At 43.6% G+C, this 13,757-nt stretch overlaps 1 protein-coding gene across 1 annotated transcript in view; it reads left to right on the forward strand.

The window, feature by feature from the left end:
* The first annotated feature begins 2,084 nt into the window (after nt 1–2,084).
* The window catches only part of NEDD9 (neural precursor cell expressed, developmentally down-regulated 9), a 103,744-nt gene continuing 92,071 nt past the window's right edge, over nt 2,085–13,757 (forward strand). The window contains exon 1 of the mRNA XM_038127062.1: nt 2,085–2,220. The gene's annotated coding sequence lies outside the window, so the exon portion shown is untranslated. The remainder of the gene's footprint in view (nt 2,221–13,757) is intronic.

A 13,757-nucleotide genomic window follows, 5' to 3' on the forward strand; every position in this document is an offset into this window, starting at 1 on the left:
GAAAAGTTGGCCACTGGACTTTGGGGAAAATTATTACAGATACTCTTTAAGAAAATAAATGGGTCTGTTGGACCAGTGTTGAATAGGAAAAGGATTTCTTTTAAATGAGGAACACCTCCGGAAATTTTGGCTAAGCAGCACTGTAGGCAGTAAGAGAATAAAAGAATTAACAGACAGCAAATCATTCAGTAGTAAAGCCACTGGTGTTTATACCAGGAGTCCTTCCGTGAGGAAGAGGTTCTCCGAGCCAAAAATGCAGCAGTAGCTGCACACTGAAACAAGCTGAAGCTGCCTTAAAGAAAGAGTCTGTTTTCTTCTGGTGTTTGAGCAACACCTTGTTGGTGTTTTTCACCAACTCTGTGGCCATCAGGAAGGATTGCCAAATTTCTTTTTTAGGTCAAGTGAGCTGGGAATTTATTATGCAACCAGTAATTTTAGAGAATAATGAGTTTCATACATGGAACAACAAACCGACTTCCATGTCCATTTAAAATGACAAGACACACAGCTGGCACCAATCTGGACACACAGCATCAGTTTGTCCAGCTTTGGAAAATGAGAAACTGGGAGTGATGGTTTTGACTTGAAAGAGATGGGAAAACCTAAGTCATTATATTTTTGTGCTCAACAAATTGCAGAAAAAGCATCTGCTTATTCCTCTCCATCTAAAGTCAATCTTTCATTTCTGAAGGAAGGAAGGTCCTCAGACATGTTTCCTCACATTTACTGCAAGATTTCTATTATTTGACTTTTCCAGGAGCATCTATCCATATCCCAGCTGGAATTTCCTATTTGAAATTACAGCTCAGAGTTTACAAGCCTATGATGAGACTTCTGAGGATCAGGCAAATGCTCCATCTCTCCACTGACATAGACAACAGCAATTTGCTTAGTGCAGAAGAATTTAATATCAAAAGGGTTATAAACACCTACAAAAATATAAATTATTTTCACCAGTAAGAGGCATCTTTTGTCAATATGTCACAGTTTGCCCTGAGGACTGTGCAGGTTAAGAAAATAATACTTTTACCTCATCAGAATAACAAATCCAGCCTGTTCAGGCCTGATGTAGTCTAATTAATTTGATTTCCTAAGGTTTTCAAATGCCTGAGGACCTTTTCTGCCTTCTGCCTGCCCTGATAATTTGGAGGTAACAGACACTCACAGCCTAAATGCATGGTTGCAACTTCAGCCTGTGCTAAGGAAGGTTCACTTCTGTGGGAAGCAGACTTTCCAAACATGGCCCACAGTGGCAGCGAGGGGGTCTGCAGGCTCTGGGCCACCATCTAAACAAGGAAAAGGTGCAAAAGGGGGAGGAGTCCCTGTAGCTAAAGCTTGGTGTCTGCCTCTGCTTCAGCTGCAGCAGTCCAGCACAGATGGGATCACAAGCCAGAGAGCTCAGCTAGCAGGCTCTGTGGCCAAGTTGAAGCTGTCACCAGTCATTTTGGGACACGTGGTCATTACCCATAAATGCAGGAGCTGGTGCCTTAGCCTGGCTGCTGCACTTGCAGAGGTGATAACCTCTTGGCCAGGGCAAGGCAGGCAACATGTTTTTGTGGACCTGAATCTGAAGCCCTGATATTGCCACCTCAAAATGAATTAGCAGCCATGGAGCTAGGAACTGCAGCCAGCTTGGATGACGAAGCAGAAGGGAAGTACACTCTTAGGAAGGAGACCAGCACGACCATCTGCTGGACATTAGTGCCTTTCTCCTGAGTTAATTAGATTTTCCCCTGCCTTGATCTGACTTTTCAGAGCTGCAAGGCTCTTCTTTAGCACTGTAGCAAGGCTGGAAAAGTCCTCAGGAATTGGGACTGCCAAGTAAATCATGGTGATAAAATTAAATCATTACCCATCATAACTCCACAAATTTGGTGACTACAGGACAGTCACAGATGACCACTGGACTCTCCCTGTGGACTCTCTGATTCGAGGAGCACTCTGCCCAAATATCTGACAAATATCTGAAGCTTGCAAAAATAAGTAGAGAGGAAATAAGAAAAACCGGAAGAAAAACATTTGTGGTTTCTCTCTTTCACCAAACTAAAAAAAAAAAAAAAAAGAGGGGAGACAGAGTAAAAATGTACTCCTACAGCCAAGCCTTCCATATGGAGCCAATGGGCAGATGCGGTTTCCTTGGACTACACTGACCTACCAAGGACACGAGAAACCTGATGAGAAGGGTCGGAGGAGGGAATCAGGAACAGTGCCCCATGCAAGGTAAGTGCTGCCCAGCAAAACCTCTCCGTTTTGATTGCTGGTGTTCTGGAGAGGAGCTGCTGTCCAGTAGCGGAGCTTGGCCTGCAAGCCCATAAACAACCTGGTCCCTCTCCATTTAGATGTGCAGCGACCTTCTTGGTTTTTTTAACAATATGGATTTAAAGTCCGTGCTTGTTAAAGGCCAAATTAATTGCTGTTTTACCCTCAAGGCCTTTTTTTGTTGAAATATTTTTTTCTCTGTGACAACTGACCATCTCAATTTAACTCCTCTGACTGGATCCTGGTAAGCCATTTAACAAAGATTCATTTCATGAGTAATCAGAAAAGCCCTGCTTCATTTCCAAAGGCAAATCAGGAAGTTGGCTTGTAGCAGTGAATTTATTTGCCACTCCTGTTTGAAAAGGGGTCAAACCCCATGTACCTGGTGTTTGAAAAGCGGAAATACATTGTAAACTCTTCTGGACAAAGACCATCTTTAGTCCAAGTTATGCATTACCAAACAGATCATTATCTCTTAATTATATCACTGATTATATTTATCAGATATGAAATTTTCGGTTTTCTTTTCAGCACTGAGTTTACAGTAAAGTACACTTAAGTTGGTCCTGGAAGCATCAGGATATACTGATAGTTCTCCAGGCAGAACTTTAATATGTGACAAAGTTAAAATATAATAAAAATAGAGTTTTAAAGACAAAAGCTGTCGCTCTTTGCAAGTGCAGATTTCACCCTAGGTCTACCTCAGTCTATCCTGTTCATTCCAAGACTTTCTAGCTAGCAGATTCTCATGTGGCTGAATTTACATCACAACTTCTTTTTTTCTTTATTTAGGCAATTTGTAGTGATGGAGGAACATAATGTAATTGCTGTACTTTCTAGTCTGTGGTGGTGGGTGAGCTGTTTTAATGCTAGTGGCATTTGATTTCTGAAGTTAAATACGTTTTGGTAAAAAAGCATCTGTGAACATTATTTGAATAACGACTACAAAGCTGTGTCAGCAGTACCTGCCCCTCTTTCACTTTCTGCAGCTGTTCACAACTGCTCTGTGATTGTACAGAGAATGGGCATGAGTACTCAGGAAATATTATGTGGACCTGCCACAGGCAGCCCAGCCTCTTTCCATATCACCATTCAGGGCATGACAAAAGGTTAATGAGGATATGACTTGAGCCACATTTTGTACTGAAAGCAGCAAATGCATTGTTTTGCCCTCTTTCAGACCATTTGAAGGAATTATTTCCTGGGCTAAAAAATACACTTGGAAAAATGCTTGTAGAGTGAATTTTGCTAAGTAATTTGCAACACCAGGGAATTTGTACTGAACTGAACAATTCTGCCAAAAAGACAAGACAAGGCTGGAGACACCTGTGTAGCAGCCTGACCTCGCTGAAAGTAACCCTCATCAATGTCCTTGTTAGTTGGTATCCACTAGCTGCACATCCAAGAGATGGACCTCCCTAAGCCAGGAAATCCATCTCAGTGCTGAGCCTTCCTCTGAAGAAATGCTGCTTCACAGGATCAGCTAAAAAAAGTTAATCTTTGCTGGTAAAAGTGTGGTATGAGCAGTAGGTAAAGCTTAACCAAGGATGGGCACTGGAGTGTTGTGCTGAGGTTAAGTGCATGGAACACGTAATTTTTTTGCCTGCTTCTCAGGAAAATGAAAGAGAGCTGATAACAGCAACTTGTGTTTCATTAGACAAGCCACACTGTCTCTTGGGATGAGCTGTGACTCTTCCCCTGGAAGAGCCAGGGAACCCACTGTGGCTGATAGATACAGCCTGCATCTGGATAGCAGAAATAAATGAATATGAGGGGACCAAGCTTTGAAGATGCGTGAGTCAAAACCCCTCAGAGCAGGAGCATTCATAATTCAGGTCTGTGACAGAGGATGTGAGAGAAGTGGCAACAGTGAAGGAGGAATCTGGTTTTTCAAGTGGGAAGGGGGATGAGGAAGGGAGAAGCAGTTTGGGGAAGGTATGGCATTCTCCATCATCCTCTGAATAGTCCACATGAATTCCTTCTGCCAGTCATCCCACCTACTCTTCTCCCAGAAGTGAATTTTTCTTCTTACCACTACACCACGCATTTTAATCTGCATGGTTTGCCACAGAAAGCACAAACTTGATAGAGCTGTTACACAAAAATGTAGATTCCTGTTAGCAATCCCCTACTATGTATCTAGCCTGACCTCCTTCATGCAAACTCAGGACTGTTCTCTGTTCCTGGAGTTTGCCCTCAATAATCAAAGTGGGCTAATTGATAATGACTGTTAAGATGATTTTATAGTTACTCTGAATAACTTCAATTATAGGTTATGGCTTGTTTTTTTTGCAAACAAAATACTTTTCATTAGTTTACTCTCACTTAAATTTGCTCCTTCAAAGCAAAGCATTCTTCAAGTGCCTGACCATACAAGCTTGGTGGCAGACATTTTATCAGAAGTAGTATATTTTAAAGAACTATTAGCATTTTAAAACATCTTAAAGTCGTGCCTTTAAGATTCAAAACTGGAAGCTATTATTCTTGCCACTCAGTGGGAAAACATTTTGAATTAATCACACATTAACCCAAGAGTATGTCATGAATATCGAACACTTAAAACACTCTTAACGGCATCTGGGGAACAGCCTGAAAAGCAAAGACTCTTTTCTGCCTGTGAATGATACAACAAATAGTGAAATGTATTCCATTACTTGGTTTGGAGCATGTGCTGTGCTCAGACCCTCCGACATTCTGTCCAAGATTACATTAATAGTTCTTCTCAGGCAGCAATAAAAAGAGATCTAAACAGATTCACAGAAGTTTTAGGCAGATCAGCATTTTACAGAACAACAGTTAATGGTCCTCAATTAATCTTCACAATCCCTCTGATTTAAAACTCAGTGGTTGTGTTTACACAGCAAAAAAGCTGGAAGGGCAATATGCCCCATAATTGGTGGACCCTGTATTCTTTTTGGAGAGACTCTCAATGTATTGCCTAGACATCTTTCCTTGGGTAAGGAACAAACAGGGATCAAACCCATATATATATATTTGTGCTCTTCCCTCTGCCTAATTACTGATCAAGGTCTTCCTGTCCTGTGCCTGAACAACACTGGGCTCCCTGCCCAAAAAGGGTATTCCAGCTGTGCCTGTTGCTGCATCATGGGTTCCCAGCCGAGGTGAAGGAGCTGGAACTGGGTGGTGTTGAAGGTTCTTTCCAACCCAAACCATTCCATGATTCTGTGATCTTCTACTTATCTTTCAGAGAAAGTGTAATCTTTGTTTCAGGACCTTACCTGTTGTTGTGGAAATGACTGAAATGTCCATGCATTCAGCATGAACAGGAAAAGCTCTAAAGGATTCTGTGGTCTTTAGGGATGCTTAAACCAGAGCTGGTCTAAGTTCTGTGGCATTTTTTCTCTAGGGTAGCTTGTCAATCTGTTGGTTTTCTCCCACAGGTTGCCTGATCCTAGAGAGAGCCCAATAGGCTCTGCTAGAGGAATATCAGGGACTGAAACCCCTGAGAAGAGGTTTATTTTCATGTGTTCATGGAAAGAAGGGAAAATGGCTCTTACTTTGCACATCATCTGAAGTGCAAGAAATGACCTCTTGTCACCAGAGTTCAAAGGTTGAGGGATGCTGCCTTGGCTTGCTGGGCACCAGTGTGTCCTTTCTTCACAAGCTCCACATGATGTGCTGAGGAAGGCAATCATGTGATGGCCCGCTGCAGGGACTTGGTTATAGGGGGTAGATGACTCTGAATCACCCACATCCCTATCCCCCTTCTTTGCCCCAAGACACAAGGAAACAAATCTGCTTTTACCGAACTTCACCTCCCTCCAAATAATAGCTTATTTCTCTCTGAATGGATGAACTCCTGTCTGCCAATACAGCATCTCTAAATGTCTCAGGCAGGACACCTCAGCAGGACTTTATTTTGCCTTGCCATTACTCTTGTATGGCTTTCTAAAAATAAGACTCCCTTGTGTGACAGTAGCACTGATTATTTCTACTCCGCTTCAAAGTAGTACAGAAAATGTTCTTTTTCTAAGATGCAACCAAAGAGTTTCAGAAATTTTTATTTTCAGAGGGGCTTTCTCCTTCCTCTAGAATTAACAGTTGAACACTGATAGACAGAAGTAGCAAATTATGCTGTTTCTGCATTAAATAAACAGCATATTAAAAGTGGTACAGAGCTAGAACTCCTGTCCTGCCCTGCCCAGACCCCATAAAAAAACCATCCCTCTTAACACAGAATGTCTTGATCTGAGGTGAGGGAAGAGGAGGAGGTTTTTACAATCATTTAAGCCCCCATGCAGGTACACAGCTCACTTTTCAGCCCAGATAGGGACATGACCCTCTTCAACGGAGATGAGAAAAGAGCTCCTTTTTTGCCTTTCGTGAGACGGATATTCTTCAATTTAGTTTATGGCTACAGATGACATAGCTGTCTAGAGGCACTCTGGTGAGGAGAAGCAAGGAGAAGAGCCAGTGTGGGGGTGGAGAGCTGCAGTTCTGCCCCTCCATTTGATGTGGTCTCTTTTAAAGGTCACCCACTGGGACCTGACATCAATCAAACTATTTTAGTAAAAATGAAGATTTATATAACACATTTGTGCTATAGGTCTTGGTTCTTCTTTCTTAAATTACTTTAAGCAATATAATAACTTTCACAGGCATATCATAGGAGACTGCCAACATTTCAAACATTTCCTTGATGTAGGATGATCACAATTGAAAGGAATGTGAATTTTATCCAGCCGTCAGTAAGGTTTTGTTTTCCTTAATCCCTGAGACTAAATCATTGGATAGTTTTCAGCCTCCAAACTAAATCTTAATTGAGACTAGCTGTCATTTAGGTAACTGCACTACTCTTATAACAAAAGAACCTGGGTACATTTGAAGAGAGACTGGGGCAGTCCCTGGGATGGGGACCCTCAGCACTTCTCATTAGCGTGAGTTGGTTGTGCAAGAGAGCTCTCTAGTACGCAGGGAAAAAAAAAAAAACAATCAAACTTTCTTGTCAGTAATAAAGTTCCTTCATTTGAAGTGCTCTCCTACTCAAACCTGTGAGAGGTGCAAGCCAGCCAGAGTTCCCACAGACTGGAAATAAAGCTGGTGGTTTGTGTCCCAGGGGGATGCCATTTTGCTTTGTGCTGCATACACGGGTGATTTTTTTTTCCCCTCCAACACGAGAGTTCAGTTTATCTCTCAAACTGTACAAAGCCAACACCTTCCATCCCCCAACAAAAGTCACTAGTGGTAGGCTTCTATCTAGGCCTCTTCAGAGGTGTTGAAGATAACAAGTGGTTCAGCTGTGACACTGAGATTAGTAGGCAAGATCCCCAGACAGAGGGGAAAATTACAGATATTTCAGTGCCATTTCTACTGCAATAACTTGGAATACCTCCAAGCACTCTGGCAGGCAAAAGGCAATACTTTTCCACAAAGTAAGTTAGGTCCCTTTTCATGAGGAGCAGAGGGCAGTTTCTGTCCCCTTTGCCAGGATCATCCACAGATGAAAGGAGATGGGAATGGAAACATCAAGTACAACCCTCTGTTCACCTCCCAGCAGCAAAAAATCTACACCAACACAAATGCAGGGAAAAAGTCCTTTCAAAGTGGGAGTGAAGAGGAAGAAGAGAATAGTGTGTTTGCCATGTCCCAAAGTTTCTCCTCCCACCCTCCACCCCCCTGCCAATCTCCATGGCACCCCTCAGGCAACACAAGGAATGGTCTGGAGGCTTTGTTTAATTTGGAGGAAAACCTAGAAGTACTTTCAGTTCTCTGTGACTTGTCTGGGGAAGAACCATTTAAGTTGTAATGCTAAGGCTTAGCTTTAATGAGGATTTTAGCCCCAAGCCTTACTTAAAGATTAATAATTTAGATGGACTGTTCAGGTTGTGCCAGTGCCAGTGAAAACAGACAGGCTATTTCTTACCCTGAAAACAAGTAGGGAAGAGGTGAAATCCAGGAAACCCCAGAGAGACCCATTTCTCCCCTTCTAGACCATGGATTCCTGGCCTGGGACTGCATATCTTACATTCTGGTGATTAAAATTAGGTCAGAGGTGCCAGGCTTTCTGCACCATGGCTTCTCTCTTTTAAACAGAGAGTGAAACTCATTCCTGCTTCACCAGGGAGTCACAAGGGTGAATCCAACATTTTGCACACCAACATTGTGCTGAGCACCAGCCTGAGCCCCTCAGCACTTCATGGCTTTTATTCCAAACAGCGCCAGCAACTTCTAGAAACAGAATTAAATGTTCTTTTTATTTGAGCTATTGAAAGTTCACACATCAGTTTCATACTTCTATTTCATGTCAGGATTCAGCTAAATAATGAATCCCAGTGAGCATTTTGCTTTAGAAAAGGATTCCAAATAAATACCAACAGGCTTTTGATATTTTTGAAGCTATACTGAATACATAGCTTAATGATAATGAATGGGTGACTGCTGCTTCTTATCACAGCTCTCAGTCATAGAAAAGTTTGCCAAAACCCTATTAATGGAATAGTACAGACTGGGGAGCAACTGGCTGCAGGAAGGGGTGTGGTAGTACTGGCAGGGAATAAGTTACGTGTGTGCTAGCAGCACACACTGGCAGCAGGGACAGCTGGCAGAACCCTGGGCTGCACTGGCAAGAGCATGGCCAGCAGATGTGAAGTGGATTTTCCCCTTTGCTCTGTGCTCATTGGAGCATATCTAGACACGGTGTCCAGTTTCATCCATCCCACATCCCCCCTGTGCCAGTATAGGAAAGGCTCTGATAGCCTTGGGTGAATTCAGTGTAGGCCATTCACCACAATGGCCATGGCTGGAGCACCCAGCCTTTGAACAGAGGCTGAGAGACCAGGAATCATTCTGCCTGGAGAAGCGATGGCTTTTGGGGTGATCTATCAGTGGCCCTACAGTACCTATGAGAAGGTCACCATGAAGACCAAGACAGGCTCTTCCGAGGCGCATAATGGGAGAGTGAGAGACAAAAGCTGTACTTCAAATCAAGGGAATTTCTGACTGGGTATGAGTAAAGTAATTTTCCTCAAGGACAGCCAAAGCGTCATCAGGTTGCCCAGAGACACCACAACATCTCCATCCTTGGAGGTTTTCAAGATCAGCTGGACAAAGCCCTGAGTGATCTGGGACCTAGTTTGAGCAAGAGGTTGGGCTAGATGAGCTCAAAAGGTCCTTTTCCTACCTGAACTATTCTGACATTCTTGTAAACTATTATTTGTCATGAAAGAAACAGTATCGATCATCACTGAATGTCTCTTGACACATAGAGAAACTAAGCTACAATGACCCGTGGGCCTTCTCTCCAAGACCACCTTATCCACTTAGTTAAGGAACTTCTGAGACAAGAACTCCAAAATTACTTTCATTATAACTACGTGAGCGGTCATGACTAAATGCTGATCAGCCAAGACCTGGTCTGGAGCCAGGTGAAGTAACTGGAAAGTTTGAGGGTACACATCAGCTGATGTAGATGTCCAAATTTGAACTCATTATTGGCAACTCCATTACGCTCCGTGAGAAGACGTACTTAGGCAGAAAACTAAAATAGGTCAGGCTGATTAATGCCAAAACACATTTACTCTCCCCTGACTGCAAAGGGAGTCTGCCTACTCCAGCTATAGCTATGTATAGTGCACATCTGTGCAGCTAGATCAGGTGGTTCCTGCCCCTACTGACTTCAGTGGGGGGATGAGGCGATGGATTATGCTTGAAGTCTCTTGAGGTCAGCACAGTCAGACTCTGAAAAAAAATGTAGAAAGTCCATGCAGAAAAGTATTTCAGGTCTACCTTCCAGTTTGGAGTTCTAGTCCCACAGCCTTACGATGTAACAGTTATTTATTGAGAATATATTTTCCTCCTTCTCTTTCATTGGTGGCACTGTCTTGAGGATGATAACGAGAAACTGGGTGAAATTTTACAGCAGAAAATATTAGGAAAGCCGAGGAGAAAAATACCTGACTACTAGCATATCTTACAAGTTATGAATGTGCTGGGGGATCTGATAACTTTCCCCTGAAGCCTAGGTACATTGTGCCAAGCTTCTTCCCAAGTCCAGGACAAGGGCAATATGAGCCTGTTCTCATAGCCCTAGCAGAGGAATAGTCTGGTGCCACCTTCCCTGTTATCAGGGAGAATGTTTCCAGCAGATGGAGTTGAGCTGGCCAGGCTGAGAAGAGCTTTGGGAAGCATGAAAAATCTGGGGTTAACTCTGTAGTTTCACTGTCTGTTTCTGTTGGCAGAAGCAGGAGGCCACAGGGTGAAGCAAATCAAGACTCCAGTCCGGGTTAAAAATAACAGCGTGGGAGGAGAGGGCTGTTGGAGGGTGAAGAGAGAGGGGCAGTGGCCAGCTCTGCTTCCAGACAGTCAAGTGCCTGGGAGGTGGCACAGGATGAAGGGTGGGAGTACTGCTCCTGGCAACCACCAGCTCGTGCTGGCTGGGACCTCCTCTAGTGGAAGCCCAACCAGCTGAGGAGCTGAGCCTGGGTGAGGGAAGGTGAAGGAGGGTCTGACTGCTGCCCCAAAACACTCCCAGTGGGGAAATAGAGCAGAAAAGAGTGAGTGACAACAGCTGAAAGACAGTGCCATTCCCACACACTGAAAATATGTTTATCCTGGTCAGTAATATGTTTAGGTTGGAAATTAGAATAGAGTTTCATTTCCTCTTCATTTCACTTATTTTCTTCAGTCTTCAGCATTTTCGCCTCCACAAATAAAACAATGTCCAAACCAGAATCCCTCCGGCATCCACCCTCCATTAATAAATGCCTGCAAAATGACTTCTCTGTCTGCACCCTGGTGATGGGCAGAGCTACAGTACTACAAGGATATAAATGACAATCAGGTCTCAGAGAAGCAATAGCTTGCATTAGGCAAAATGAAATTAGGAAAGCAACAAAAAAGCTTCCAAGTACAGAGATCTGAAGAAATGTCATGTGCCCAAACCTGATTTGTTTCCCCTTAGCAAATATGCCAGCCTACAAGTGTGAACTTCCCCAATCAGCCTTCCCCATAATTTTCTGTGTTGTTTAGTTTTCAGCTCACACTGCCCATGTTGCCATTTTATTTCATTTCCATTTTATTTTGTATTCCTCCCACGTTTACTAAGCCACCTCCAGGTACTCACCACCTATCTACACAGTGGAACTCAGGACACAAAGTGTTAAAAACGGGACAGAGATGATCATGAGGGACAGCATGTGCCCCAAAGGTCTTGCAGGCAGACCCAACACACTTGGCTGTGTACTTTGGAAACCCTTTGATATAGATCAGTCCCTGAGTATTCAGGCCTCATCTCTAGCTTTCTCCCTGCATGTTTTACCCCTCTCCTCCTGCAGAGCCCCTGACACTTGCTCTCTAAGTAGCTGGCAGCAGGCATGCAAGAAACTGTGACTTGTGCTGCATGAGCTGCCACAGAAAAACCCAGGCTGAATGAGCTGCACATCTAGAAACAGCTCCCACCCAAGGGAAGGTGTAACAATTACCATCACTATCGCAATTACCACAATTAACATCTCATCTCAACTCCCAAACACGTAACAGAAAATTCAGATCCATTTCAGACCTTCTTTTCCTACTTTTGGAAAGTAGCTTTGCGATTCTTGTGTAATTAGGAAAAAAAAAGAAAGTAATAAAGCCAATTATCTTGTCCTTGAGCAGGCACTTGCTGGCTTAGTGCTGCAAGCTGAATTCCCCAGCTCACTGAGACAGCTCTGTGGAAAGCTGACACAGTGTTTGGGAATGCCAAGCCAAGCAAGCAAACAGTTTATCAAAACAGGCTTTTCTAAATCTGCCCCATAAAGCTGAACAAGCACATGGGCAACACCATCTCTGTGAAAAGTAGGACCCCAGTCCTTAAACCTACTCCATACTTTGGCTCTAGCATAGCTGTGAAAATAAATACATGTTAAAAATCACCCCATATAAAACCTGCTCAAAGGGAAGGCCCCAGAATGGACACAATCATATTAATGTCACAAGTCCTTCTTCTGATGGTAACATTTACTCCAGTTATGAAATTATTCTGCGCTACAAATGGGTGTAAAGTCATGATTCTTTCAGCCTTCCAAGATGTCAAAGTACATCAAAAACCATGAGATGTGTTACTCACTGCCTGTGCAAAAAGCCTTGCTCTGCAGTGTTTGTATTGGAAGGAAGAGGAAGGCCTTACAGACAGAATCAAGAGGCTTTTTCAGTGCATTTGTTCTGCAGGCACTTATTCCTGGCCCATGGCATGTTTGTAAGCAGGATTGTTCAGGTATCAAACACTCACACAGAGGATGTGGATACACATACATTTTCCCACATCAGTGCAGCTCACACATGCCAGGCAAGCTTCATAGGTTGCCCACATTGACCTCTGAGGTGGTGGAGGCAGATTGCTCAAGAGCGAGACTGCTATCTCTACACTGAGTAATGACTCTCTGTGTCTCTCTTTCAACTCCTGTCTCCCCCTCACAGAGATCAGTGAGCCCCTGCCTCTCACTCCTACTTAACTCCCACCACACCTCATGCTCTCCAGAGTGCATTCACTTCATGTAAACCAGAGGTGTTCCTGCTGCCCGACTCGTGTCGGAACCCAGGACATTCCTCTGACTGCTCAGGATGGCTTGAGCCCCTGGAAGGGGGCTCTGAGACCCTGGCATGCAGCCAAAGGCACCTGTGACTTTGATTTTCACCCATGGAACAAATTACCAACTTTGTATGAAGAACGACAAGTCACAAAGGTTTAAGTAGCATAATAGTAGTAGTCACAAGGTGAAAAGCAGAATTTTGGGATTTTAGAATGGAGGTCTGGGGTCCCAAGATGAAGGAATTTCGGCGTGCCCTGTCCTTCTTTCTCCTTCCTAACCTCCATGTTCTGGGTGGTGCTGGCACTTTTAGGTTGGTTTACAGTAGAGACAGACTGTCTAACATAGGTGATAGGTATTGGAACTTAATTGTTAATATAGTACACATAGTTTTTAGTATAAAAGACGACACCACCCTTGAGGGCGGGCAGTGTGCCTCAGGCTGACCTGCTGAATGGACCTCAGCAGGTCAGAGAAAGAATGTATTAGACAAGAGAAAAGAAACAACCTTGAAAACCAGAACAGAAGAATCCTGACTCCTTCTTCGATTGCCGGGCTGGGAAGAGACTTTCTAAAACATCTCGGGGCCATCTCGACCACAGAAACTCTGAGAGACTCCTTTCAGTCTCCTAAGTCAGCAAGGAATGCCTTTGCAGTGTGCCTGCTACCTAACATAGAATGCCCCCTCTTATGCTCAAGAGCAGCCAAATGTCTAACATTCCCATCCCTATTGGACCTATGGAGGAAAGCTGGTGATGGTCAATCTTGATTCACATGTGAACAATGCAGTATATTCAATCACTGACAGGGTGATTGAAACCACTGTCATTTCAGATTAAAACCTGCTGTCCCAAAACCAGGATTCAGATCCCACAGTTGACTGAGAAGCTCATCCTGACATAGACTTACCGACGTCTAAATGTGCAGTACATCTGTTACTGCTCAGCCTTTAATGTGTTTATGTACAGTTTA

Source organism: Motacilla alba, chromosome 2 (genome assembly GCF_015832195.1).
Source record: "Motacilla alba alba isolate MOTALB_02 chromosome 2, Motacilla_alba_V1.0_pri, whole genome shotgun sequence".
NCBI classification, from domain to species: Eukaryota; Metazoa; Chordata; class Aves; order Passeriformes; family Motacillidae; genus Motacilla; species Motacilla alba.